The 25613-nt window shown below is 45.7% G+C and overlaps 1 pseudogene; it reads left to right on the top strand.

The window, feature by feature from the left end:
* Nucleotides 1-9440: 9440 nt before the first annotated feature.
* Nucleotides 9441-11199, top strand: LOC132589572 (leucine-rich repeat-containing protein 49-like; annotated as a pseudogene).
* The last annotated feature ends 14414 nt before the right edge of the window (nucleotides 11200-25613 follow it).

Below are 25613 nucleotides of genomic sequence, written 5' to 3'. Positions count from 1 at the left end.
ACTTTCTGGGGCAATTGTCAGCAAAACAAGTCAGGAATTTATTTTACCTTTAGTTTTTTGCAGAGTTGGACTTCCAACAGATGTCCGGGTAATTGAAATCTCCCATGACCACTCTGTCCCTTCTCTTTGAGAACTCTGCAATCTGCTGTAGGAGTATCTCAACCAAGTCCTCTGTCTGGTTTGGTGGTCTATAGCAGACCCCCACCATAATATCACTGTTATTTCTTACTCCTTTCATTTTTATCCAAAGACTCTCAACTGAGCTGTCATGCTCAGATTCATGTATTTCCTCACAAATATATACTTCCTTCACATATAATTCTATGCCTTCACCCTTTCTTATTTGTCTATCCCTTTTAAATAAGTTGTACCCCTGGATCCTAATATTCCAATTGTGAGTGTCATGCCCCACCATGTTTCAGTAAAGCCTATTATGTCATAGTCTCCTTCCTGTATTAGGACTTCCAGTTCCTCATGTTTGTTTCCCATACTCTGTGCATTAGTGTAGAGACATCAGAATCCTGAGGGTTTTGTTTCTGCACACACCTGCAAGGTAATGTTATCTAGCATATGCACCACTCTCTACAAAGCTTTAGTGTTCTTATCTCCAGTTATTGACATCCTATAAGGTTTTGAATTGTCGCGCTCCCCCATGCAATGTAGTTTAAAGCCCTCCTTATTAGGTTAGCAAGGCTGTTACCAAACACCCTTTTTCCTACTGTCGTAAGGTGCAAACCATCTCCCGATAGAAGACCACCATCTTGAAAGTGTAAGCCATGGTCCAGAAATCCAAATCTTTCCTGACAACACCATTGATGCAGTCAGTCATTTATTTGAAGTATTCTTCTTTCTTGTCCTAAGCCACGGTCTTTGACAGAGAGAACTGACAAAAACACATCCTGTGCTCCCAGCTCCTTCACCTTCTCTTTTAATATGTTCAGAGCTGTGACAGGCAGTATTATTTGTTCCCACATGGATCAGCAAGAAAGGATAATAATCTGAGGGCTTGATAAGTCTTCCTATCCTTTTTGTCACATCCTGGATGCATGCACCTGGTAGACAGCAGACCTCTTGGAATGACAGGTCTGGTTGGCACATGTTGGGCTCTACCCCTCTGAGCAAGGAGTCTCCAATTTCCACCACCCTCCTCTCCCTACATTAGGGAGCAGAAGCTTCAGGCTTCTTATCCACAGGATCCTGAGAAACTTTCTTCAAGCTATATGGAGACTGGGGAAGTAGCACTTGTTCCAATGGTTCAGAGTCAGCATCTGTGGGAAGATCCTGGAACTGATTGCTGAGCAGCAGAGGCTCAGAACATCTCCTGATTTTCCTGCTCCATTGGGTTACATTTTCCTACGAACCCTCCTCCTGTGTTGGGTTCTCTTCCAGTTGCTGAGACACCACTTTCTCTGCCTCCTGTTGTCCTTTCAAGAGCGCTTCATGGGTTCTATCAAGAAAATTCTCTGGTATAAAAGTTTTATTGGTTTTCCGGAAAATTCTCACCTTCCTTTATACACTGTAATGTGGACAATCGTGCCTCCTGTCCCTGTATCTTCTCCTCCAGCAGGGGTACTAACTTACACTTGCTGCAAGTGTAATTGCTGCTACTCTCAGGTAGAAATACAAACATCCCACAGACATTACACGTCACTGCCTTGGCTCCCTCACCAGCCATGCTGCTGGAATCAATTTCACAATTCGCTCTCCACCTCTGGGTTCCCATTGGCTGACTTCCCTATCTCCTGCCTACTGCAGGTCAACAAACTGTCCAAACAGTCTTACCTCAGAGACAGACATATCTCAGATGCTTCTCTGTGTCCTCTCCATCAACCGGCCTTAGAAAGGGCTGCCGCTCTACTGTGGCATCCTGAAGCATTTCCTCAGAGTCCATGGTGACTGCCGCTTTCTTGTCACTCCCTTCCTCCCTCCTGCCCACTTGGGGAAGCTGCTAGTCGGAGGCTGTAGCTAGGCAACCAGTGTTGCCCTCAGCTGAATATAATGCCATAGAATCCACCCTCTAGAGCGCTTATTTTCTCCAGGATGGAGAGAGAGATCTATTGTCTGGAGTTCAGGTGTGATCTCAGGAGATCTTCAGGCTCCACCTGGAGGTTGGCTACCCTAGGCCTGGCACCACCCTCTGGGTAACTTGATGCCATCTGATTGGCATGACTTAACTAGGCCTGGCTGCTTGCTCCTGTTTAACAGCAGCTCCCCCATGACAACCAGTGTGACGTAGCACTTGTCAACTCCAGGTCAGGAAATTCCTGGAGATTTGAGGGATGGTGCTAGGAGATGGTAGGATTTGAGGAGGGGTGAGATCTCAGATAGGCACAATGCCATAAACTCTACCCTCCAAACCATCCATTTCCTCCTGGGGAATCACTGTTACCAGTCTCCAGGTAAGGGCTGGAGATCACTCAGAATTACAGCTGCTCTCCAGATGGCAGAGATCAACTCCCCTTGAGGTGGGTGAAAAGACAGCAAGGGTAGGGGGCACTCACCCAGAACCTCTTTCTAGAGCTCGATGTATTTTTCTTCACAACAGGCCTTATTCCTAGTGACTTAATAAAGCTTAAGTCTGACCCTGCTGGTGATGAAAATTTGGCCCTCCAGCTGTGATGTTTTTGCAAAGGCCTTTCCTGACATAATCTTTCTCATCTGTTCTGAGAGCAGATCTGGTACCTGAAGTGTCAGAAGTGCCTACTTGTCTTTTTGTTATGGATTGTTTTAGATTGATCCTACCTGTGGATGCTGACAGGGTGCTTAAGAGTGTGACAGCCACCACTTGTGTTCTGGACCCATGCCCACCCTAGCTTTTAAAATCTTGGCAGGAAAAGGAATTGGAGCCATTAGTGATTGTGGTCCACAATCATTTCCTCTCTGATTGAAGGAGCTCTCCCCAGACCTTTGAAGGAGGCAATTATTACACTTCTGCTCAAAAAACCCTTAATTGGCTAGGGACGAGGTGGCAAAGTACAAGCCAGTCCCCCATTTACCTTTTCTAGGGAAGGTGATGATAGAGGATGTGTTGGTAGAGCAGCTCCAGGGTTTCCTGAATGACACATCTACCCTTGACCCATTTCAATCTGGTTTAGGGCCTGGGTCCTTCTGAGGTCAGTAAAATGAGTACCCAGCTTGCTGGGGGGAAAGTGTAGATGACTGGGGAAGGCAATGGCAAACCACCCCGTAAAAAGTCTGCTATGAAAACATTGTGAAAGCAATGTTACCCCAGAGTTGGAAACAACTGGTGCTTGCACAGGGGACTACCTTTACCTTTTTTTTGGTACTGAGATGGCTTTAGTTGCACTGATGGATGATCTTTGTTTAAAGTTGGACAGGGGGTCATCTTTCCTGTTGATATTGATAGATTTTTCAGTAGCTTTTGACACAGTTGACACTCCATTCTTATTCATCAGCTTGAATATGAAGCTGGTGTTAAGGGCATAGTCCTTCAGTGATTACACTCCTTTCTGTCTGGTGGGACACAGAGTCTCCACCAGAGGTACAGAATCAGCTGAGAGAGATTTCTCTTTTGTGAAATCCCACAGGGTCCTATGAAACCCAGTTCTGTGTTTCATCATTATCCAAGCCTCCAGATGCATCCATCTTGACATGGCTGTTGCGTGGGAGTAGGCCAAGTAGACAGCCAAGTGGTGCTGAGAAGGTGCCCCCTGCTGCCTCTTTCCCTTGCTCAAAGTCCATCTTATTCACTCTCTGCCTGCACTATACATTTGGGGGGCTCAGCAAAGCTTCAGGAGATGCTGTGCCAGGTGGTGCCAGGAATGCATCAGCATGCTGCAGTTCTCCGACAGTACCTGTGTGAGGATCTCAGACCAGCACTCCAGGACCACCCCCTCCCTCAGTGCCATCCTGCACCTGCAGAAGTTTCTAGCCATTGGCTTTTCCCAAGCGACCATGGAGGCTGAAGTCCTGGAGCAAGGTGTTCCAGCTGTCAGCAAGCCTCTGCCTGCAGTTTCCTGGATGCAATGCTGGACTACCTGCAGGAACATCTGTGCTTCTTTATGGAGGAGACTGAGCAGGCACCCTCCTGAGTTTGGTTTGCCTCATCTGTGGGCTTCCCCAATGCCATTGGGGCCAAGGACTGCACACACATCACCTCGGTTGCTCCCCGGGAGGAGTTGCAGGTTTATCACAACTGGCATCATTTCTACAACTTGAATGTCCAGGCCACCTGCAACCACCAGGGCATCTTCATGGGCCTTGAGGCCAAGTGGCTGGGCAGACTACATGATGCTCAGATCTTTGTGACATCTGGCTTCCACTGCCTGTGGGCTGGCTGTTTGGAGGACAAGGGTTGGCTGCTTGGCCAGCTGCGCAGGTGGCTCTGAGTGGGCCTTGATAGCTGTCCTTCTTCCCATGGCAAGCAATCAGGCCTACCTATCCTCCTCCTCCCATATCTGCTCATGCCATATATCAGGGACAACCCAACAGACCATGCTGCCTACAATCAAACCCACTGCTGGACACACGTGGTCATCACATGAGCATTTGGCCACTTGAAGGTGGGATTCCATTTCCTCCGTCTCACAGACAGCTGGGGGAGGGGTCATGCAGTGCCTGGCAGTTGCCAAGCTCTTTGCCATCTGTGTCATCGGGTCTCAGAGGGGAGGTGTTGGAGGAACTTGCCTTTGGAGCAGCTGGATGAGGCAGAAGCAGGGCAGGATGCTAGAGAACCACTAAGTAGGAACAAACATGGCACCTGGGCTGTCATAACACAACTGGGTTGAGAAAAGTTGAGAAAAAACTGGTAGAGAAATGACCGGCAAACTTTGGTTCTCTATTGTTGTATATCTTTCTGACCTTGTCATTCTGACAAAAACAAATTTTATCATAGTCGGATATTTTTCTTAAAAAGCAGAGACGCTCCCTTACTTCTGTAATATGGTTTTGATGTTTTTTCTCCCCCCCCCCCCCCAAACTAGGAAAATTTGATGACATGCATTTCCGTGCATTCTTTGTAATGTGTTTTGTCAGACTCTGACCATTCTTATTGCCTTTCAAGTCACTATGTATTTTATTTGCATACTATGCCTATTTGTGTAGATTATACTACCTTTGTACCGAACCTACTTTATGAACCGTGCCCGTGTGATTCTGATCCTAGGTGGATTTTAAAGTTGTATTCTGTCTACGTTTCTCTTGCAGGGGGGTTATGGGTTAGGATCTTGTGAGCATAATTCGGCAAATGCTGTGTATCTTGTTATAATGCTGTGTATCTTGTTATAATTCAACTGAACTGAACTGAAAAGCAAAATAAAAATAAAAAATGGATAGCTGTGTTAGTCTGTCTGTAGCAGTAGCAAAGAGGAAGAGTCCAGTAGCACCTTAAAGGCTAACAAAAGTTGTGGCAGGGTAGGAGTTTTTGTGAGTCATGAAAGCTCATACCCTGCCAAAATTTTATTTGCAGATGTGGTGGGGGGAGGAACCACACAGCTAATAAGCCAAGTTGGAGCAAAAAATCCATACGAAAATGATCCAAGATATTGAACTCTGCCTACAGGTCATTGCAAAATATTCTGATATCCATTTCCAGCATCAGCATCTACTGTTTCTGGCAAGTAAGCCATGCAGCCAATGCATTGCCACCCACTCTTTCTTTTTTTGTAGCATCTACATAATGATATCCTCATGTCGTCCACTTTCCAGGTTTCTTCTTTCTTTTATGAGGTCTTTCCCAAACCTGGGTTAGACTATTATTTTGGAAAGATCACAAGGTGCCTTTTAACACTGTGCAAACAGAAAGGCATGCATTTTGATAGGTCCCATATACATTCGTGCCAATTTCTTTGCCTCAGCTCCCCCAAGCTGCCATTTCCTCCCACACCACCAGAGGGCTTTTCAAAAAACAGGAATGACACTAGAGCTCTATAGCAAATAACATTACAATATAATGCCATGAGCTATTTACTACCTTAGGTAATTGCCATTGGTGCTAATTCACCTACATTTTCAACTGTGAGAGGTATGAGGCTGGGGGTCCCCCTTTCTCCCCTTTATAAGATCTTCTCTCATCTTTGGCATACACTCTTTGTCAAGCCGCAAATATCTCAGGCATGAAATTCAAGATCATGAGATTAAACCTGATCTTATTAAATCAGATGTAGCTGACCCAAGTCTTGTATATTTGAGTAACAATTTCAGTGGAATCTCTAAGTATAAAAAGAAGCAGGGACGTTTGCAACTATGTTCATTAGCCAGGTCCTTTGGTGTCCTAAAGCAGTTATCTGTATTTTATTATTAATAGCAATTTCAGGAGAGCAATTTTGATGGTGGAAGCAACACAGGGTTAAAAAGTTACCCTGTCCCAGCTCCAGGCTCTCAGCCATGATCCAATTGTGAAACTGCTTCAAAGTGTTAAAAAAAGACATTGCTGTGGTATTGTCTAATACATGACATGGAGAAAAATACTTTGTTAAAATGTGATTTTAAAAAATTGGGGATGCGAAAGTCAAGAATATGATGCAGCTAGCATTGCAGCTGACTCATTGTGACCTCACCCATGATGTATTCCAGGCAAGAAATGAGCAGTGCCATTGCCATTGCTTTCCTTAGCAGCCTCTCTTCCAAGTACTAACTGTGGCTGATGCTTCTTAGTTCACAGTCTCTGACAAGCCCAGGCTAAACTATATCTCTGGGACCATGTATCTTTGGGATCACCTCATCTGGTATGTCCCCTGAAGCGCCTTACACTCTACTTAGAACAACTTACTGGTGAACCCTAGCCCTAAAGACGTCTGGCTGTCCTTGTCCAGAGCCAGGGCACTCCAAAACCTTGAACTGGTCCTGCATTGATTAAAGAAATGAAAGCAAATGGGCATGGCATCCCACCTGGTGGAACTCTCTGCCCAATAACATACATGGACCTGGAGCAGTTCCATAGGATTTGCTAGGCAGAGATGTTCCACCAGCTTTTGGTTGAGGACAGCAACAGGTACCATCGTATCTGACACTCACTTCCCTTCCCCCATCCTGCTTTTTTTCTCCATTTATTTGTGAGACAGTAATGCAATTGTGAATTGTTTTTTTTTTTTAAGGTAAAGGTAGCCCCTTGTGTAAGCTACCAGTCGTTTCCAACTCTGGGGTGACATTGCTTTCACAACGTTTTCACAGCAGACTTTTTGCGGGGTGGTTTGCCATTGCCTTCCCCAGTCATTTACTCTTTATCCCCAGCAAGCTGGGTACTCATTTTACCGACCTCAGATGGCTGGAAGACTGACTCAACCTGAGCCGGCTACCTGAACCCAGCTTCCGCCGGGATTGAACTCAGGTCGTGAGCAGAGAGTTCAGACTGCAGTACTGCAGCTTTACTACTCTGAGCCACGGAGTTTTTTAAAAGCTATTTTAGTTCTTTGGATTTTAAATTGTTGTTAACCACCCTGAGCTCTGTGAACTCTGAGAAGGGTGGTTTATAAATCAAAATTATAAATAAACTAGAGATGCCAGAGCAAAATTTCAAAAATAAAAACAGCACATATTTAGTAGGATTGGTGTGGGAAATTCCTGGTGGTGTAGGGGTGGAGCCTGGACACAGCAGAGTTTGGGGAGGGGAGGGAACTCAGCATAGATGCAATTGCATGGAATCTACCATCCTAAGCTACTATTTCCTCCAGGGAACTAAGATGTCTGTAGTCTGGAAATCAGGCATAATTCTGGGAAATTTCCAGGTAGACCTGTAAGCCCCCAGAGCTTTTGTTGCTGGCTACTACTTCAAAACTCACCAGCCTCATGGACATGATAACATCCGTAGCTTTCGGAATTACCAGAAACTATGGTTTTACAATAAAGTTTCTAGAGATTTCTATAACTATCACTACCACTTCTGGGTTTTTCCCAGACATGATGTTATCATATTCACAAGAACACCCTCCACCATGCCACACTCAACTTGGCAACCCTGCCTTCGGGCCCTACCTGGAGAATGGTAACCCTATGGCTGGGTACAGACGGCAAGCTTGGGGCAGCAGCCTCCCATCCTGGAAATAAGCTGGTGGAAAGAAAAGCACCCTGGGGTGGTCAGATGTGTGTGGCCCACCGCCGGAACTGGGATGGGCTGCATATGCCCTGGAGGAGTGGTCACACTGCTCATGCGCTTGACCGTTGCTTCCTGGGCACTCCCTGGTTGTTCAGATGGCTGAGAAAGGCACCCCAGAAGCGCCTTGCTGATTTGGTACTATCTTGTATGTAGTAGCTTTTTGAGGCAGCAGGATGACAGATAAGGACAGGGTGAGGGCGGGAGTGGGAGTGGGGTGGGATCCAGATGGGCGCTTTTGAATGCGCTTTTTTGATCTGGTAATGGGGCGCCGCTGAGGCGGCTTATACTGGCCATCTGGACTCAGCCCATGTTTAAATCTCCCACATCGAAAAGTAGTGCTTAATTTTGGCTAGATTTAGGGTTGTCAGATCTTACCTGGATGCCGGTAGAGAATCTCCCTTGCACCTGGAAGTGCTGTCATCGAGCCAGGCACATCACAAGAAGATGCTCTAGCACTTTTCCATATGCTAGAGCATCCCCCTCCCCCTGTAACATGCCCAGTGCAATGATGGCACTTCTGGGTGATATCATCACCAGGTACATTGTGGCACAGGCACTCTTCAGGGGCAGGGCTCCCCCACCAGCCAGTTCTGTGGTGGTGGATTGGAGGTCTCAAAATCAGAAGAACCCCCACCCCTGGTGGGGGAAGCAGAACCCTAGCTAGATTGCACCTTTGATTTTTTATTTGTTTATGGGGCCAACCTAAAAAGCAGCCCTAGGGCCCAAGCCCCTCAGTGACCTTGAGAATACTCTGTCTACCATTTCTGGGGTAGTCAGGTGACATTTTAGAAAGATTACTTTTAGGTAAGCAGAGAACTTGGTTCAGTAGGCCTGGTAATTTGTGGCCTCGCTTAGAAGAGACAGCGCACAACATTTTCATAAACTTGATGTATATACTGTTATGCAAATCACTTGCTGTCCTACAGGCTAGCTTGTGCGCTGGTTTGCATAAAAATGTCATGAACAAAAAGCTGCTCACAAAGCTAGGCTTCTGTGGAATGACAGAGCTATGAATTAATCTGGGTTTCTCATTTTCGTGTGGCAAGACAACACAACAGTACACAGTTCTGTGCTTATTTAATATGTTTAAACAAGGAAGCTATCTAAAAACCCAGGTCACACTATATGCTTCTTCTGTGCTTCTTGTAAAAAGATGTATTTTTGAACCACTGGACCTAATTTTTTTTGGGGGGGGGGAGAATAGTGTGTGTTTGGAAAAATCGTTAACATCTTTCACTCAAATATCATTTTAAAACTGCTACAGTCATATATACAATTATTAATTTTTATTCTTCAGTAGAACTGGGGGCATAAGCCCAGCTCACATTTAGGTGCTATTAATTTCAGTGGGTGGCTGCAGTGGGTGCACTCTGTGCCACCCGTTTCCATGGTGCCCAGTAAATGCTGCTCATTGATGGGCAGCTGGGTGGGGCATTCAGTCTTGGGTAGCAATTTTGGGCTTCATCTGGTTCTCCAAGCAATGTCAGTGGCAGATAGAGTGAAACCTTTTGAGTTCCAGATTAACAAAGAATAGCCATATCTTCACAGCAAGCTCTTGCAGGCCCATCTGGAAAAAAATCATTCAGGAAAACTAGATGGAAAATTAAGTCCTACCTCACGCACTAGAAAGGTGTATGTCCCTGTAACAACCAACATGGTCGACATTTCAAGCCTGGATTTCAAACATGGCCCAGGCTCTGTGTCCCCTTTCGTTGAGGGGTGTTTTACAACCCCTTCAAAATACAGATTTCAACACAGCTGCCACAGTGCTGGCTCCACCTTCTCAGATAATACAAATTGTGGGAACACTGCCTTTCCCTTGGCGAACCGTCCTCTAGCAAATACGGCACTCCGATAGGTTGACCCTTGAAAGGCAGAAACTGACCGTTTGCCTGATTATGGACGGAGAAGAACACTTTTGTTTGTTTAATTTCCAGCACAGCTATAAAACTCGGATCCAGAATATCTCGAACTTGCAGCATCTTATATGGTCAGATTTGTATGATAATCACATTGAAGAAATAAGTGGCCTTTCTACCCTGAAGTCCCTCCGAGTCCTTCTTTTGGGAAACAACCAAATACAGAAAATCTGCAACCTGGAGAGTCTCATAAACCTTGATGTGTTGGATCTGCATGGCAACCAGATTAGAAATCAGAATAGAAAACCTCAACCATTTAAGCAACCTCAGAGTGTTAAATGTGGCCAGAAACTGCTTAATGTGCATGGAAAACACCAACGGACTGGAATCGCTGACTGAACTTAATCTTTGATATAATCAGATCACGTCTGTCGAAGATGTGACTGCTTTGCCCTGCCTCCAGCATTTGTTCCTCAGCTTTAACAATATATCTTGCTTCGATGACATGCTGTGCCTGGCCGACTCCTCGTTCCTTTCCAATGTCGCCTGGATGGCAACCTGATCGCCCAGGAGAAATGGTACAAGCCCACCCTTCTCTATCATATGATGCAGCTGTGGCAGCTGGACATGAAGAAGATCACAGAAGAAGAACGGCGCATGGCCTCTGTCGCGTTAAGAAAGGAGGAAGAGAAGAGGCATGAAAGCCACAAGCAGGCCTTACTGAAGGAAAATAAACACTTAACAATTAGCAGTATCGCCGCCCGTGGGAAAGCCAGCAGAACTGCCTTGCCTTTGTGTGTTCCAGTATTATTCAAGCGGAGGATCTGATTCCCCAATTTTGTGCACTTGAAGCTTAAGGAGACGAACCTTGTCACACTGCAGCCGTTCAACGCCTTAGTGCCGGTTCGCTGATTGGAGTAGCTGACAGTGGATGCCCAGGGGAATCGAATGGTCAGCTTCATGTTATGGAAGTACTACATGCTCTTCCGGCTGAGCCATTTCAACCTGCAGAAAATAAACGGGGTAGAGGTCACAAAGAACGATATGATCATGGCGGAAAATCTGTTTGGTATCTTGGCCTATGTCACATGCTCCGATCTACCTTATTGCCACCTTCTTTTGCTGTTTGGAGAAACCAGGAAGGAGCAACTGTATTATCTTTTGGAGGCAAAGGGGAAGAAATTGGGGGCTGCCAATGATGACAGCGACTGACATAAATTTGAAGGGAATAACGTGAACTGGGCTATCTTCTGCTACGCCACGTAGGACTCCCAGGCAGAGAAGTAAATTATGGTTTCATATGTTTTATTGGATTGATTGTATTTTATGATGTTGTAAGCCGCCCTGAGTCCGCTTGCGGAGAGGGCGGGATATAAATTGAAAGTAATAAATAAATAAATAAATAAATAAATAAATAAGAAGCTGGAGAAAGCAGCGGATAGGAAGCGACGGACAGGAAGAAATTCTGCCATACATACATCCAAGACTTGGTGAAGGAAGCAGCCGACATCAATACAAAAAATGAGTCCCTGCAGAAGCTCTGGCCCCAGATGTTCATCAAACTCATCTAGGATGCAATGGTTGAGATCCGCAGCAAGGATTCCTACACTAAGCTCTGCTTACAGCGGATTGCTGGTCAAAAGTAATAAAACTTGGACTTCCTTGACCCTGACCAATTGGCATTAATCTGCATCCGTTGTTCTGCAAGGGGGTGAAAACAATGTAGTGAAATCACCATTGCCCCCCGCCCCCAATAATGGATTGCCAAAGAGAAACCTCATTTTTGTAGTCTAGTATTTCTCTGTCATTTTCAGATGAGAGAGATTTCTGTTTCTCCCATACATTTGGGTTGCAGATGTGCATCATAAAACAGCAATATGGTTTGAATTCATTCCTCACTATTTTCTGCTCCTGGTTTCATGCTGGAGGGCCAGAGTTAAGGAAACCAGCCCGTTTCCCCAGTGCTCGCCTTCTGAATTGTTTTCTCGGTTCAACGCTCTTGCTGCTGCTGCTGTTGAGAATGATTGTTACCAGTCGAAAACACTGGAGTTTAATGACCTAGAAAGCCAATAAATTATTAATTTCAGTTAAATGCAAATGGGGCCTAAATTTCCTGGGATTGTGTTTAAATTGTCCCAGATGGCAGAAGGTTACTTTAATCAGTCATGGAAGACTGTATAGATCTATTTTTGTGTATGAATGGATTCAGGTTCTAGAATTAATCCATATAACTGAACGACTTTTAAGCTGTTTTACCCCTAGATAGCTCAGCAGTTTATTATTCTACCAACTATGTTGTGTCTTGCATTTCAGTCCCTGAATTTACAACACAGTGTGGCTGTGCATGCTGAGGTGAGCCGCGGGAAACCGCGGGTCACCTGACTGTAAAGAACAGACACTAACCGCCTATGAACATCTGTGGCGGGAAATGCAATTGGTCAGGATTGGACCTGACTGGGAAGTGGGTTGTTCCGGGTAATGCATATAATTGGGGACCCGGCCCCACCATGTTGTCTTTGTGATGTACTCTCCAACAAAGAATGTTTGCTGTTGAACATCTCCGAACCCAGTACATTACAAACTATCAAGTAGTAAGAAGGATTTTTAACAGCAGCTGCCAAGGTGAGTTGTAGAATGTGTGGTTAAATGGTCATCTGGATAGATGCATGAAGCAAAAAGCTACAAGACTGAGTCAACACTGATAAGTGATTTTGTCTCACATTTGCCCTGGATTTGTAGAAAAATCTGACTTATTTATTTAAGAGGTTTCTGTGTCCAGAGTCCTGCTCAAGGAGGTTTAAGATTAAACTAAGATAACAATATCTTAGTTTACGCAACGTTCACCTCGAGACTAGACTACTGCAATGCCCTCTACATGGGGCTGCCCTTATACCGAACACGGAGACTCCAGGTAGTGCAGAACGCGGCGGCCAGGCTGCTGGTGGGACTACCTCGGTGGGAACACGTACAGCCTGGGCTGCGAGACCGGCACTGGCTGCCAGTTGTGTACCATGTTCGCTATAAGGTGCTGGTCATTACCTTTAAAGCCCTATATGGCCGAGGACCTGCCTACCTTAGGGACCGCCTCTCCCCATATGTCCCCCAGAGAGCACTGAGATCTAGCTCTCAAAATCTTTTAAAAATCCCTGGGCCAAGAGAAGTTAGACTGAAGACAACCAGGGAGCAAGCCTTTTCAGCAATGGCCCCTCGATGGTGGAATCAACTTCCAGAGATGATGCGAGCCCTGCGGGACCTGAATCAGTTCCGCAGGGCTTGCAAAACCTTTCTCTTTCAGCTTGCCTTTAAGACAGAACCTGGCTAAATTGAAATTGACCTGTAGCCATCTAGCCATCTTAGGTATGATTGTGACCTATAGCACCTTATAGCACCTGTTTATCTATTTTAATTAATTTATATAATTGAATTGTATTTTAAACTCTTGTTTACATTGTATTTTATTCTAATCATGGTGTTCCATGTCTGTGAGCCGCCCTGAGCCCGCCTTTGGTGGGGGAGGGCGGGATATAAAAATAAATTTACTTTACTTACTTACTTTACTTTACAAAAAATCACTTGGCAGTGTGATACGGACAACCAAGGTACTCTAACATGTGAATGCCTGACCTGGTTTGGTTATCTGGAAGGGTTCAGAGTTCATGATTGAGGGATTATCTCAATTTATGTAGTGCTTTTTGAGTAATCAAAATATTTTACACACATTGTTCCAACTAACTTTACAAAAAAATTACAAAGTATAATTATTTCCATGTTGCAGATGGGAAGACTGAGGCTGAGATATCAGGGATATGTGTCTAAGACCACAAAAAGACTTTGTAGCAGAGGGACATAGTGGTTCAGACACTCTTACCTGAAACACTGAAGCCTTGCACTCTTGTTGGATTTTCTTGAGTGGCCTCCCAACTTAGATACCACACAGTGGTCTTCCTTATACCTTAGTATGTTGGCCATTATTTTTCAGTAATACCCTGAGTGCCTAAGAAAGAGTCTGAGCAACAAGACAGTCTCCACCCCACCCCCTGCCCCAAACTCTGGCCTTTCTGAAAAAATCCTTGCTTTTCAGAGCTACTACAGAAGCTGAAACCTAGCCTTTACTTTTAGTCTCTGTTAACACCACAGATAACAGGTTCACTGCTGCTGTGATTAAGATCAAGAAACTCAGCAAGTCCCATGGGAGGAGTCTGAATCCCACACCTGGAACCTTAGGCCAAGCATTAACATATGTTACTACTGGAGCCATTGCCAGATGGGGTCTTCTGCTCTAGCTTCTCTCTGTGTATGAAAATAATTGTGCACCACCTATACACCTTTGGCAAAACTGCCACGAAATGTGTATGTTGGTGAGTACTCTGTCCTAGCAGTCAGTTCAGAAAATGATCTCATTTATCTGAGGACATTTCTATCCCGCACTCTTAGCATTTTACTCTCAAGGTGGATTCCAACAAAAAAAAATCAATGAAAACAAAACAAAATTAATTAGCAGTGTCCCCAACAGTGAAAAATAACCCTTAAGATATACAAAACGACCAATACAATTCACAAAATTGGAAAACTGTAAAAACAGCAGAAATCAGGAAAGCCATCAGCAGGCTGTATGAAGGGGAACTTCCCCACTGCCTCTACCCAGTGCAATTAGTGGGGTTGTAGTTCCCCTGCAAATTGTGTTCTTGGGCATCAGCAGCAGATGCTCAGGAACAACACTGAGGCAAAGTGGAGACTCTCTGGTTAGGGGTGGCCATCTCTAAGAGATAAAGGGGTAGCTGTTACTGTTCTAGAGGAGAAGTGGATTAGGACTGGCCACTGAGAGGGTGACAAACAATACTGACTGCCTGGCAAGGTCTAGAGGCCACAGGAGGAAGGTTGCAGGCCTAATGTGTCTGGGGAATTATGAATGTTTATATGCAACTGTCCAAAGTAAAATGGAGGAACTGGAATACTTAGTGTCAGAGGAGAACACAGACATTGTAGGCATTTCAGAAACTTGGTGGGATGAGAATAATCAATGAGATACAGCAGCAGTTCCCAACTTTTTTGCACCAGATACCAGTTTCCTGGAAGACAATTTTTCCAGGGACTGGGGGTGGGGTTTTTTGCTGACCCAGGCCACCCCCCACCCATGCCTCCATCCCTACCCCCCCATGGGGGGGAGCCAGGGGCTGCTTCTGCTGCCTCCCCACTAGGCGGTGAGGGGCAGCAGCAGCCAATCTGCCTCCCCCTCCCATTTAAAGACCCCTGCCAATCATGTGGGAGTCTTAAAATGACAGGTAGGTAGGAAAAGTTCATTGCTGTGCTGCCCCTTCTGCCAGCCTGGGATCAGGCGGACGAAAGAGGCAGTTTGGCCCTGCAAGGAGAGGCAGCTTCAGAGCGAGGCCGCACTGCCTCTTTCACCCACCCTAGGTAAACAACATCTACTGGGTCACCCTTGTCCACATGTTTGTTCACTACCTCAAAGAACTCTAAAAGGTTAGTGAGAAAAGATCTGTTCTTAACAGAATTCATGCTGATTCTTCCTCAGTAGCTTTTGTTCATCAATATGCTTAATAAATCTGTCTTTAATAATGGATTCCAGCAGCTGACCAGCTTATAATTTCCCAGATCTCTGGAACCTTTTAAAAAGCTGTTATTTCAATGACAAATATGTATAAGCCGTGTTCAGACTGCTTTTCTTTAAGGGCTTGTTTTCAATTATCTTAGCATGGTCTATTAGTCCTACTGGATAATCAAATAAGTGAGTTTACGGATTTACCACAAGACACCAAAAGAAATCTTTTAGCAAAACTTACCCACCATTACCATCAATAATGCATTAGTGAGAGAGATAATTAAAAATAGATACCATCTATATTTTTTGTTGACTTTACTTAAAAAGACCAAGAAATGGCTTGCAGTTAGTTCAGAATTCAAAGGGGCAGCCATAAACCTGTGAAATTTCAACACTTCTGCAACGATAGCCAATGCTTCTTTATCAGTATGAGCATAATTTCTAAGGCCAATATCTTAGAGTAGAAGGCAATGAGTGCATCAGTAACATCAGGCAGTATATGACTGAGGACAACTCCAACCTCAGAGTATGAGGCTTCCTAAACGATGGATAGCAGCCTCTGTTCATCATGATGAATAAGAAGATAGGCATTTCTTGACATTTTGAGCTTTAAAACAGGCTGGGGCTGTGTTAGAGCACATGTTTTGCATGTAGAAACATCCTAGGTTCAATCCATGGTGCATCCAGTTTTTCAAAGGATTTGGTAGCAGATGATGTGAAAGACCTCTGCCTGAGATTCTATAGAGCTGTTGCCAGTCACAGTAGGCAATACTGACCTCAGTAGACCAACAGTATGACCCAGCATAAGGCAGCTTCATGTGTTGTGTTGGTGAATCCACTTCCACTGCACTCCTTTCAGGGACAGGATTCTAGGTTTATCTTTCAAGAAGACATAATGAAAGTGAGTAATTCTAGGAAGGCTTGAAGATCTTGTCTGCATTTTGCAGCCAAGGGGCAGTATTACATTGTCCACAGCTGGGGAGATTCCAGGCACATAAATTAAGTACCCTAGAAATGTAATACTGGAAGCTCCAAACTGATATTTCTTGCTTCCATTTCTGATTGATCACATCTCTTTAGCATTTCGTGCTGTGAGTTGCTCTTCTGATGGATCTCTGATTATTACATCACTGAAGAATGGAATAACCCTGGGAGTTCCTGCTGGAAAATGTCAGGTGCTGCAGATATTTCAGACGTGAGACACTTGACATGGAAAGCTTTCTAACATGACCATTCATGTTTGTGAGCATCCGTAGCATAGCTCTCACTTTCTGATAGACTTAAACTAGCTATTAGCTACAGCATATTGTTGGAACTGTCTGGGGCAGTGATGCTCTGTATTCTTGGTGCCTGGGGGGCAAAGTGGAATGGATTCTAGCCCCACTTGTGAACCTCCTGATGGCACTTGGGTTTTTTTTTTTTTGCCACTGTGTGACACAGAGTATTGAACTGGATGGGCCATTGGTCTGATCCAACATGGCTTCTCTTATGTTCTTACGTTAGTTCAAGTTTGGCAAAGATGTTTTCTTCTGCCGTACCTGACAACAAGAAGTTAATACAAACAACAAAGCCCTGAAAGGCACACAACCGATGGTGCTGCAAAGACTTATACAAAATGTTTATATATTTATAAATACATTACTCATACGTGCATTACTCATAAGGCAAACTACCACAGGACTTTCGCGATGCAATCATCACCACTCTACACAAGAACAAAAGAGAAAAGTCAGACTGCTCCAACTACCGGGGGATAACCCTGCTCTCCATCGCAGGCAAAATCCTTGCCAGAATACTCCTGAACAGACTGGTGCCCACCATTGCAGAAGAACTCCTCCCAGAGAGCCAGTGCGGCTTCAGAGCTAACAGGAGCACCACTGACATGGTATTTGTTCTCAGGCAGCTCCAAGAGAAATGCAGGGAACAGAACAAGGGTCTATATGTGACTTTTGTCGACCTTACCAAAGCTTTCGATACCGTTAGCAGGAAAGGCCTGTGGCAAATCTTGGAACGTTTAGGATGTCCCCCACGGTTCCTCAGCATGATCATCCAGCTACATGAAGACCAGCGAGGCCAAGTCAGACACTGCAACGACCTCTCGGAGCCCTTCCCAATAGGCACAGGTGTAAAGCAAGGCTGCGTTCTCGCACCAACTCTCTTTACGATCTTCTTTAGCATGATGCTTCAAAGAGCCTCAGTAGATCTAGATGATGACAATGGTGTCTACATCCGCTATCACACTGATGGCAGCCTGTTCAACCTGAGGCGACTAAAGGCTCACTCCAAGACAATGGAAAAACTCATCCGAGAGCTACTATTTGCTGATGATGCTGCACTCGTCTCCCACCCGGTATCAGCTCTGCAGCATATGACGTCCTGCTTTGCAGAGGCTGCCAAGCTATTCGGCCTAGAAGTTAGTCTGAAGAAGACAGAAGTTCTCCACCAGCCTGCACCCCAGGAAGATTATCACCCTCCCTGCATCACTGTGGGTGAATCAGTTCTGAAGACAGTCCAGCAGTTCAGCTACCTGGGGTGCATCATCTCCTCAGATGCCAAGATCGACAAGGAGATTGACAACAGGCTGGCAAAAGCAAACCGTGCATTTGGCCGACTGCACAAAAGAGTGTGGAGCAACAAGCATCTGAAAAAAGGCACAAAGATCAATGTTTACAAAGCGGTTGTGATGACAACCCTCATCTACGGCTCCGAATCGTGGGTTTTATACCGTCATCACCTGCGACTCCTTGAGCGCTTTCATCAGCGCTGCCTTCGCACCATCCTCAACATCCACTGGAGTGACTTTGTGACCAACACTGAAGTCCTCAAGAGGGCGGAGGTTACAAGCATCGAAGCACTGCTGTTGAAGACGCAGCTGTGCTGGGCAGGGCATATTTCTAGGATGGAAAACCACCGCCTTCCCAAGATTGCTCTGTATGGCGAACTTTCCACTGGCCATCGAAATAGAGGGGCACCAAAGAAGAGGTACAAGGACTCCTTGAAGAAATCCCTTGGCACCTGTCGCATCAACCATCACCAATGGTCTGACCTAGCCTCAGATCGCAAAGCATGGAGGCACACCATCCACCAGGCTGTCTCTTCCTTTGAGAACGCACGCATAGCTGGTCTTGAGGACAAAAGGAGATTGAGGAAGAATCGCACTGCTACAGCACCAACCCCAAATCAGACTTTTCCCTGCAGCCACTGTGGCCGGATCTGGCTGTCCCGCATTGGTCTTGTCAGCCACCAGCGAGCCTGCAGCAGACGTGGACTACTGCACCCTTCTTAAATCTTCGTTCGCGAAGTCAAGCCGAGAGAGACTCATACGTGCTGACTTGTTGGAAACACTTGACACAATTCATAAAAAGCAATCACTTAGTTTCACACATTAACAACAAGTTAATGGCAGGCTCGTTGATGGGGGGTCTTACGTTTTCAGGCCTTATGTTCTCTCGGAATTACAACTGATCTCCAGACTACAGAGATCAAGTTCCCTGGAGGAAATGGTGTCTCAAGAGTGTATAGTTGAAGACACGTTGAGTTCCCACCACTTCACAGACTGTGCCGTCCCTGAGCATCACCCTCAAATCGCCAAGAGTTTCTCGGAGTTTGTAACCTTATGGGTTCTGCTTAAGTACATGGTTTCACTGTCACTGCATTATTTTGAACTGATGTCATGTCATTTTCCCCACATTATTATCTTTATTCTGTATCATGTCTAATATTCTATGTTTGCTTCAGCTTTTGGTAAGCCTAGTCCTAATACCTTGCTTACTCCTATTGCATGGATTTGCACTATGTAATCCACCTTGAGTCTCAGTGAGAAACATGGATTGTAAATACTCCAAATTACATAATTCAAATTACATTTAGAAGAAGAAAAGAGAGAAGAAGAGATCAGATTTATATCCCACCCTTCAGAGTCTCAGAGTGGTTTATAATCTCCTTTCCCTTCCCCTCCCCACAACAGAGACACCTTGTGATGTAGGTGGAGCTGAGAGTGCTCTCCAATAACTGCTCTTGAGAGGAACAAAATAGGAGTCGATTGCACCTTTAAGACCAACTTAAAGGTGCAATTGACTCCTATTTTGTTCTACTGCTTCAGACCAACACGGCTGCCTACTTGGATGCTCTTGAGAGGAACAGCTCTGAGAGAATTAGGATTGACCCACCTGCAGGTGCATGTGGAGGAGTGGGGAATCCAACCTTGTTCTCCCATATTAGAGTCCATACACTTCACCAAACTGATTCTCAGTGTTTAAAAACTACATTTCTGTTCTGGAAAACAGCCATTGCCCAATTTATATGTACAACTGGTTAAGTCTTCTCAGGTGATGTTTGTAGTTCTGCATCAATTTTTGAGCAGTGTACAGAGAGAATATTTGGCGCCTTCAGCCAGATGTGCACTAGTGCAAGATCTGCATTGAGAGTCATAAGGAGATATTTGAAAGTGCCTAATTCTTCAGAGAGTACCTGGAGGAATTCATTTGCAAGCTCTTTCCTGACCTTCCTTTTAGGGTTGCCAGGTCTGTGCTGGAAAACACCTGGAGACTTCATTGGTGGATCTGAGAGAGGGCAGGGTTTGGGGAGGGGAAGAGCCTCAACATGGAACAATTCCATAGAGACCATCCTTCAAAACAACCATTTTCTCCACAGGAGCTAATCTTTGCCAGTTGGAGATTAGCTGTAAAAGTGGGAGATCTCCAGGCCCCACCTGGAGACTGGCAATCCAAATTCCTGTACAAACGGAATCTTATTATTGCAAGTATATCTCTTCCCAGAAAGCTTTTCTAACACCAAAGAAAAATCTGCATGTCCCTGCATGTCCAAATGCCTATAGCCAGTGGTGGGATTCAAATAAATTAACAACAGGTTCTATGTCCTAATGACCATTTTAACTATACTAAAAGATATACCGAAAGGTAGTTTAATAATTCACGCATTAAATACTGCAATAAGAACAGTAAAAGAGGTAAAGACAACTAGATTATGTTTAAAGAAAGATTTATTGAAGATATTTCCATATTGGGAGTTCTGGCCCTCACATTTAAAGGGACGGCACACCTTTTCAATGCCTTCCTTTCATAGGAAATAATGAAGGATAAGGGCACCTTCTTTTGGGGCTCATAGAATTGGACCCCCTGGTCCAATCTTTTTGAAACTGGGAGGGTATTTTGGGGAGAGGCACTACCGTCCTCCACTGTGAAGACTGCCCATTTATACTCACTCTCTGATTCCTATTACTCAGCCAGTTTTTGAGCTACAAGAGGACCTGTCCTTTTACTCCATGACTCTCAAGCTTTCTAAGGAGCCTTTGATGAGGAACTTTATCAAAAGCTTTCTGGAAGTCAAGGTAAACAACATCTATTGGGTCCCCTTTGTCCACCCCCTCAAAGAACTGTAACAGGTTAGTGAGGCAAGATCTTCCCTTACAGAACCCATCCTGAGTCTTCCTCAATAACCTGTGTTCATCAATGTGCCTGCTCATTCTGTCCTTGATAATGGTTTCTAACAACTTTCCCGGTATTGAAGTCAGACTGACTGGCCTGTAATTTCCCGGAAATCCTCTGGAACCCTTTTAAAGATGGGGGTGACATTTGCTACCTTCCAGTTTTCAGGAACGGAGGCAGATTTCAATGAAAGATTACATATTTTTGTCAGATCAACAAGTTCAACTTTGAGTTCTTTCAGAACTCTTGGATATATGCCATCTGCACCTGGTGACTTATTAGTTTTTAATTTGTCTATCAGTTGTAGGACCTCCTCTCTTGTCACCTCAATCTGACTCAGGTCTTTCAACACCCCTTCCAAAATTAGTGGTTCTGGAGCGGGCAAACACTTCTCGTCTTCCACAGTGAAGGCAAAAAATGCATTCAACTTCTCAGCCATTTCCCTACCCCTGATGTAGCCCATCTTTGTATTCAGGTACTCATGATGTTATACATGGTTTACTATCCTTCCCCTTTAAATCTGCACAACCTTGTGCAGTAGGTGGGGCTGACAGACACAGCACCATCCTTAGGAGATCTAACTCAGACTCTCATGCAGGTCTATGCAACTGGGCTGCATAGGGAAATGGCTTTAGGATTGCGCTGATAGTGACTGATTGAAATCAGCCTGTGAGCTTTGCAGGAATCTGACCTTCAGTCTTCCCAGTCCAGAATTCTGATTGCAACAAATCTTGGCTTCTTCTTCTGGCCAATTAAATAAAAGATTGCTCCTAACTTTGAACAATTTGAACAATTGCTTTGAACAATTTTGAGGAACAGAAGAAGAAAAAGAAAAAGAAGACCATAGATTTATACCCCACTCTTCTCTCTGAATCAGTCTCAGAGTGGCTTACAATTTCCATTATCTTCTTCCCCCACAACTGACTCCCTGTGAGGTAGGTGGAGCTGAGAGAGCTCTTCCAGAAGCTGCTCTTTCAAAGACAACCTCTGCAAGAACTATAGCTGACCCAAGGCCATTCCAGCAGCTGCAAGTGGAGGAGTGGGGAATAAAACCCAGTTCTTCCAGACAAGAGTCCGCACACTTCACCACCACAACAAACTGGCTCTTGAGAGAAAGGATAAACAGGATAGAAACCTGGTAAACAAGTCACTAACTGCTGTTAATACACCTATGTCCTTAGTAATGTTTGATTTTTTCCCTCTTCAGTGTTGGATCCAACCATTTTCTCGCCATAAATACCAACAACTGTCCATAACAATATAATTCCCAGGGTCCTGGGTGGGACGTGCCAAAAAAGTACCTTTTCAGGTTCAGGTATATTGGACTGGGGATATATTGGTAACTCCAATATTCCTGAATTCCAGATACCTGTATGGTAATTGGATTTGGAGGGTCCCCCCCCCCATTTCCAGTTTTTTCAGGACCATTATTCTGTATTGGAATGGCTGGGGAAATGGAACAGTTGTTTTGAAAGATTTCCAGGTGGCTGGGGGAGTTGTTTTTAGAAGAAGAAGAAGAAGATATTGGATTTATATCCCGCCCTCCACTCCGAAGAGTCTCAGAGCGGCTCACAATCTCCTTTACCTTCCTCCCCCACAACAGACACCCTGTGAGGTGGGTGGGGCTGGAGAGGGCTCTCACAGCAGCTGCCCTTTCAAGGACAACCTCTGCCAGAGCTATGGCTGACCCGAGGCCATTCTAGCAGCTGCAAGTGGAGGAGTGGGGAATCAAACCCGGTTCTCCCAGATAAGAGTCCGCACACTTAACCACTACACCAAACTGGCTTTTAGAGGCACAAGCACCACAATCGCAGGGAAGCTGCTGGTGCCTGTCCTTTCAATCAGTGGCTCCCAACCTTTTTGGCACCAGGGACCAGTTTTGTAGCAGACAATTTTTCCATGGACTGTGGGGGGTGGTGCAGGGGTTCTTGCTGCCCCAGGCCACCCTGCTCCCATGTCCCTGCCCCCATGGGGGTCTTTAAATACGGGGGAGACTGGGGCTGCTTCTGGCCACCTCCCCTGGAAGGGGAGGCAGCCTCAGAGCGAGGCCACACTGCCTCTTTCGTCCACCACGGTCTTTGGAGTGAGGCTGTGTGGGTGGGCAAAAGGGGTGGTGGAGCAAGCCTGCTCTCCTCTATGCCTGGAAAGCAGGGCTTGAAGGAGAGCACACGCCGCTGATCCATCCCACCGCTCTCAGCTTCCCGGATCTGTGACCCAGGAAGCCAAGAGTGCTGTCCCTGTGCAGCCTGGATGCTAACACACCACGGACCGGGACCGGTCCATGGCCTGGGGGTTGGGGGGAGTGAGTCCAATTTTATGGGCCTCTGAACATTATTTCCAGTGGAAGGGGGGACAGAAAACCCTGCAAGCTGCTTCCAGGGCAAACCCCCCCCCCCATGTCTGCAAGTAGGAATCACTGACAGACAGCGAGTTCAGCAGAACTTTTACAGAACTCAGTAATCCCAGAGGAACCACAAGCCAATGTGTCAAGCCAGAGAACCAAAATCAAACCAGAGAATCTTGCAGTGGAACCTGAAGTGGGGTGGGGGTGGGAGGTTCAAGCCCGTTACAACCAGTGTACAGACTGCTATGGAAGTGTCAAACTCATTTTGTTATGAGGGCCGAATCTGACATAAAGGAGACCTTGTCTGGCTGGGCCATGTCAGGCTGGGCCATGTGTGTTCGTATTTAAAGATTAGGTAGCAAAGATACAAACTTTATAAAGGACACAAACACAAATATATTTCCTAAAAAACTTAAAACATGCTAAAAGCATTAGCACTTGTTGGTCTTAAAGGTGCTTTCTTTGTATTTCTCCCATGGGATCCAGGGAACTGGGCAAAGGAAGCTCTGGCTCTTTCCTTCCTTCCCCAGGGGACTGGGGGGGGGGAGCCTCAGCAAATAGAAGGAAGAGAGGCTTCACTCAGTATCTCTGCTGTGCGATTGAGGGAGCCTGGCAAAGCAAGCTATTCCTCCTCCTTCCTCCCAAGGGAGGAGCCTCAGCCAATGGAGAAAATAGAAGTTTTGCTCTGCAGTTCCTAAGCAACTGAGGGAGCCTTGCAAAGCAAGTTGTTATACAGAAAGGAGAAAGAAGGAAGCAGATGACAATCAGTTGCTCAGGGGCCTAATAGGAGCCCTCCGAGGGCCTGATTCGGCCCCCAGGTCAGATGTTTGACACCCTGGCTTTGCAGAACGAAGTGTCACTCTGGCAATGTGAGTTTAAAAGGCTGGCCTCCCTAAAAAAGCAGTGTGCCAACCGAAGCTGGTTATACAAGCTTGAGCAAACACGGGTGGAGGACTCACATGTCCAGGCAGAGGTTTTTTTTTACCATCACCTGAAAGCTACTAAAGTTGGGGCACCCAAACGCATGCCACAGAACCCATCTGAACAGATCAACCGTTGGCTGGGGAAAAGCCCGGCTATCAAGCCTTGTTTTGCATACATGGCAACACCCTCCAATATTTATCTCTCTGCAAAAAGAAAAATCTGTCACCTAATTTGACTGCCATTTGCAAAAAAACCAAACAAGCCCGACGCCCCCACAAGCGTTTGCAGCCAACATACCTTCGCCTACTCATCCTTCCAGGAATGAAAGTGGGCGGGGCTTCCTGACTCCGCGAGCGCGCACGAGCGAGCGGAGCCCTTCTTTGCCGAGGGGCATGCCGGGTCTGGTAGTCTTTCGAGCCTCCTGCCCGCTGCGCTACCGAGCGCAAGGACTACGAGTCCCAGAAGGCACCGCAGTGGTTAGCTTGAGCTGCTTTTTCCTCGGCGCCTGGGTTTTAATCACACGTGGGAGTGGTGAAGCTGGAAGGGGCTGGAGGGAGTGAGACGCAATTCCTGGCAGGGCGCACGTCTAACTTGTTCGCTTGGGCTTTTTTGCAGTCTGGTGGGGAAAAGAAACTGGTGAGTTTTAGGCACTTAGAGGGGAAAGTCCCCGTTGATCCGAGGGCGCCCGACCAACAAACGGTTCTATAGAACCGATAGCACATTAGGTAACGGTTCCATAGAACCTGTGCGAACCTGCTGAATCCCACCACTGCCTATAGCAGCCCTAAATGCCACCTAAACTCTGGCTGTTTTTGCTTGTGATGTCTGTGCATGCACAGTCATTGCTATTAACTTTTAAAAACTAATTTTTAAAAATTAATTTTAATGTAGTCTTGCAGAACTCTATATTATAGCTGTGGATGGCCCCTTGACCATCTGTACTGGGGCTGGCCTTTGGCTACCTATTTCCTGTTGGCCTGTCCATCTTGAGATCCTATAGGGCTGTAAAGGCAGCTTGTGAACATTCCAAATAATGAATAAATAATGAAGAAAGCAAAATAGAAACAGAAAAGATGTCAGGGCTAGGGTAGTACAGCAGAGTCCTAGGTCAAGATGTAAATGAGACATGCTTTTAAATCTTTCCACTATTAAGCTTGCTGGCCAGATTTGGGGAAACTGCTCTGTCACACAGTGCAATCTATCACAGCATAACTAAGGATACACAGGGCCAGCCCTGCCACTAGGCAAACTAGGTGATTGCCTAGAGCGCCGGCCTTCTGGGGGCACCAAATTGGGTGCCCCCCATGTGAGCGACATTAACATTGCGGGGGGGGGGGGAGACCAGAAGTTAGCCTTGCCTAGGGTGCCAGAAAATCTACAGCTAGCCCTGAGGATACATAAGACTATAAAACACAAAACAGTACAG

Source organism: Heteronotia binoei, chromosome 21 (genome assembly GCF_032191835.1).
Source record: "Heteronotia binoei isolate CCM8104 ecotype False Entrance Well chromosome 21, APGP_CSIRO_Hbin_v1, whole genome shotgun sequence".
In the NCBI taxonomy this organism is placed as follows: Eukaryota; Metazoa; Chordata; class Lepidosauria; order Squamata; family Gekkonidae; genus Heteronotia; species Heteronotia binoei.
The sequence above is the reverse complement of the archived record's forward strand: the minus strand, read 5'-3'. Positions and strand labels throughout refer to the sequence as shown.